The sequence below is a fragment of the Aotus nancymaae genome, unplaced genomic scaffold, assembly GCF_030222135.1.
Source record: "Aotus nancymaae isolate 86718 unplaced genomic scaffold, 86718_ANA_hifiasm-v0.15.2.pri h1tg000016l, whole genome shotgun sequence".
In the NCBI taxonomy this organism is placed as follows: Eukaryota; Metazoa; Chordata; class Mammalia; order Primates; family Aotidae; genus Aotus; species Aotus nancymaae.
In genome coordinates this window covers 66,441,622-66,446,271 of record NW_026988428.1, presented here as the reverse complement: position 1 = coordinate 66,446,271, position 4,650 = coordinate 66,441,622, and positions in this window count along the sequence as shown.

Sequence of the window (4,650 nt, the reverse complement as noted above, 5' to 3'; positions counted from 1 at the left end):
AGCCTAGGCAACAGAGTGAGACTCCATCTCAAAAAAAAAAAAAAAGATGTAAATGATGAACTTCGAGTAAAGTGGATTATCCTTCCTGGTGTGGATGGGCCCCATCCATCTCATCAAAAGAATGAGAGACTGACCTACCCTCCCAGCAGGAGAGAATTCTGTGGTGAACTGCAAGAGGGGTTCTTTGCTGGGTCTCCCACCTGACACTCCACCCTACAGACTTGGAACTCACCAAGACTCCATAACCCATGAGCCAATTCCTTAAAGTAAATCTCTGCATATATACATATATATGTCTACACGCAGGCACACGCATATCCTGTTGGCTGTTTCTCTGGAGAACCCTGACTAACACAGCCCCTCGCTGTGTCCAGCATCGGCAGGTGGTTAGTCAAGGTCACTGCCTCTAGGGCTCTTGTGAAGCTGAACAGAGATCAGCTTTGCACAGAAAAATGTGAGGTCTTATCAGCACTTCTGGTGTCCCTGCTAGCAGGAGGGAACCAGTGTAATCCTATTTCCAAGCAGCTTTAGAAAAGAACCTCTGTGGTAGGAGCTACTCCATCTTCATACACAGCTTCTCGGATTGCTCTTCTGCTGACCAGGGCAGGCTTTCTCGTGGGTGAAGTATTGCTGGGTGAAACATCACCCTCTGCTTCCTCCAGGAGAGACGTTCCCAGCTACATCCAAATGTTCCAGAGTATAAAACCTGAGACGCGTCCATCAAGCTAAAGTGGCTTAAACAGGGAGGTGGCCTCAGAACCGCCCTGGCCAAGGCTCTGATTTTGCAGATGGGAACAGGGGCGCAGAAAGTGGAGGCTGTTTGCATTAGGACACTGGTAGCAGCAGAAGGAGCAGGGCCCACTGGCATCGTGCCAGCCCTTTCAGGTAACTTAGGTCGATGAGAAACAGGTTCCAGAACTTTCTCTAGATCACACTGCAGCAGGTGGTAGAGTGGGGATTTGAACCAGGTTCACCACACTTTGAAACCCGTGCTCTCTTCACCACCCCTCCATGGGGAGGCGGAGACACCCAAACCCACACACGCATCAGCACGGCTACATCCCCTGGTCTGTTTCTAATTTCACGTTCCTCCCTCTTGAGCCAAACCACCACTGGGGACTCTTATTCCTACAGCTCCCGGCAGTTCTGCATCATGGAAAGGTCACTCAGCTCACATTTATGGCATGCTTTCTGTATGCAAGGCAGATCAGATTTAAGGGCAAACAAAGGTACCCAAACCTGCCCAACCCAGGGGACTGAGCACAGACAAATAAGCAATTACCGTACAAAACAAGAAGTGATCAAGAGATACACAGGAGGAACCGAGGGCACTCCACTCGGGAGGCCGCTTACACTGCAGGAGGGGCCTTGGAAAATACTTCCCGGAGAAAGTGACATTTAAGCTGAGGCCAAGCTACAAAGGAGTTACCTAAGGAAGGAAGGGCAGGGGTGAGGGAGGGCCAGGCACACATGCTCTAGAGGCAGGTCCAGCACTGCCTGCCTGTGCCTGATGCACGCAGTGCAGCTGCACTTAACTTCTCCAGCCTCAGTTTCCTCATCTGTAAAATGGCTAGGAAGCCCGCTCACTCCTATAATCCCAGCACTTTGGGAGACTGAGGCAGGAGGATGACTTGAGTCCAGGAGTTCAAGACCAGCCTAGACAACATAGGGAGACCCGGTCTCCAAAAAAGAAATAGACAAAACAAAACACAATAAAATGACCAGTAATAGTACCCACCTTTTTGGGTTGTAGTTGGGAAAATAAGTGAGTTAACACATCCAAGTGCTCAGAACAACTTCTGACCCAAAGGGTTTTTTAAGTGTTCAATTAAAACATATGAGGAGGCGAAAAGAAAAGAAAAAAAAAATTGGGCTGTGTCCCCATATCAGTAAGAAAAAAAAATATGAAGAGACGGGGCACAGTGGCTCATACCTGTAATCTCAGCACTTTGGGAGGCCAAGGCGGGTAGATCATCACCTGAGGTCAGGAGTTCGAGACCAGCCTGGCCAACATGGTGAAACTCCGTCTCTACTAAAAACACAAAAGTAGCCGGATGTGGTGGCACATGCCTATAATCCCAGCTACTCAGGAGGCTGAGGCAGTAGAATCACTTGAACCTGTGAGGCAGAGGTTGCAGTGAAGCAAGACTGTGCCATTGCAATCTAGCCTGGTCAACAAAAGCAAAACTCCATCTCAAAAAAAAAAAAAAAGCACATATGAAGGGGCCAGGCATAGTGGCTCATGCCTGTAATCCCAACACTTTGGGAGGCTGAGGTGGGTGGGTGGATTGCTTGAGCTCAGGAGTTCAAGACCAGCCTGGACAACACAGGGAAACCTTGTCTCTACAAAAAAAGCTGGGCTTGGTGGCTTGTGCCTTTAATCCCAGCTACCTGGGAGGCTGAGGCACGAGAATCACTTGAACCCCAGGAGACAGAGGTTGCGGTGAGTGGAGATCACGCCACTGCACTCCAGCCTGGGCAACAGAGCTTAACTCCGTCTCAGAAAAAAAAAAAAAAAAGCCAGCAGTAGCTGTGTTTGTGCCACTGTACTCCAGCAGAGGTGGTTTCAGGTGCCCGAGAAGGAATGGCGGGAGGGAAGTGAGGCGGAGCAGATGCCCATAAACAGGCAGGTCCATGTGGGAGGGAAGCTCCAGGAGGAGGAGATGATGCTTCAGCTGGGAATGGGGAAGTGGCTGGGAGTAAGCAGCGAAGGCCAGATACATCCCTAAGCGAAAATGGATGAGAAGCTTTCGAATCTGTCCATCTGACAATAACCACTCACCACCTAGGACTAGACAATTCACAGGACAGTATCTCAGCAGGTCCTCCTCAACACGTCCTCGTTCCACCCTCAACAACCCCAAAGAATAGGCTTGTCATTCCTCTTTGTGAGAAGGAAACTGAACCAGAGGGGGCATTAAGGCCCTGGCCTTGTTCATGGGGCCTTAGACCTAAAACCAGGTCTTCCAAGTGAGGCTGTCCTGCTGGTCTCACATGCACACGCGCGCACACACACACACACACACGTACACACACGAATACACACATAGTCTCCCAAAGGGTCCCGGGCCCTGCTGACTAACCCCATCTCCCGCTCGGAAAGGTGCCCTTGGAGGGCAAGTGAGCAGAAGTGACTTTATTGTGGGGACGATCTCAAATCTGCTCTCACTGGGGGGAAAGTTAGTTAATTATTCACAGATGAAAAAAACAAGGTGCAGGGTAATGGGAACAGTATGCTAATGTTTGGGTATAAATAAGGGAAAGCAGGAATGTGTACAAGGGTGTTTGCTTATAGGTACACAAAATGTTTCAGGTAGGATGCTGACACTCTGGTAAGGATGGGAGGGAGGGAGAGCTCAGTGGGAAGGAAGGGAACTTTCCAGTGTGTACCCTTCTGGGCCTTGGGAAATTTGACATGGTTACAGAGGCAAATATGTGCTTTAAAATCCACACAAGTGCTTTGGCTATTATGAGTAACAGATTACTTAAAACACACCCAGCACTGAGGTATGTTGTGATGTCATGACTGAAAACCACATTCCCCTGTGACCCCTCCTTTCCTGCCCTTGGTTCCAGCCCACACGCTTGCCCTTCCCTCAGGCTCTGGCCCTGAGGCATCCATATGAACCAGAGGACCCAGTGGCCCCAAGCCCCCGTGTGGGAGGCCACAGGCCCCAGCGTCAGGATCCTTGTGAATGGGGCAGGGCAGACCACATCAGTCTCTGCAGCCTGGGTTACCTGTCTGCCTCTTTGGGTTACCACAATCGCTTCCACCCAAGCTAGACTGAAAAGAGGGGAGACCAGATGCCGTGGCTCACGTCTATAATCCCAGCACTTTGAGAGGCCAAAGTGGAAGGATTTCTTGAGCCTAGGAGATCGAGACCACCCTGGGCAACATAGCGTGATCCTGTCTCTACAAAAAATAAAAATAGTGCCGTGGCTCATGCCTGTAGTCCCAGCATTTTGGGAGGCCGAGGCGGGTGGATCACCTGAGGTCAGGAGTTCAAGACCAGCCTGGCCAACATGGCGAAACCCTGTCTCTACTAAAAATACAAAAATTAGCCAGTTGTGTTGGTGGGCACCTGTAATCCCAGCTGCTGAGGAGGCTGAGGCAAGGAGAATTGCTTGAACCCAGGAGGCAGAAGTTGCAGTGAGCCGAGATTGCATAATTGCACTCTAGCCTGGGTGACAAGAGTGAAACTCCATCTCAAAAAAATAAATAAAGATAAAAATAAAAATAAGTAGGTCAGTGGAGCACAGGTGTAATACCAGCTACTGGGGAGACCAAGGCAGGAGGATTGCTTGAGCCCAGGAGTTCAGTGAGCTGTGATGGTGCCTGAGTGACAGAGCAAGATCCTATCTCAAAAAAAAAAAAAGTTGTAACTTAAAAATATACATCAGTGTAGTATGAAAAGTTAATTTTTTTTTTTTTTTTTTTGCGATGGGGTCTCGTTCTTGTTGCCCAGGCTGGAGTGCAATGGCATGATGTTGGCTCACCAAAACCTCCGCCTCCTGGGTTCAAGCGAATCTCCTGCCTCAGCCTCCTGAGTAGATGGGATTACAGGCATGCACCACCACGCCCTGCTAATATATATATTTTTTAACATTTTTAGTAGAGACAGAGTTTCTCCATGTTGGTCACGCTGGTCT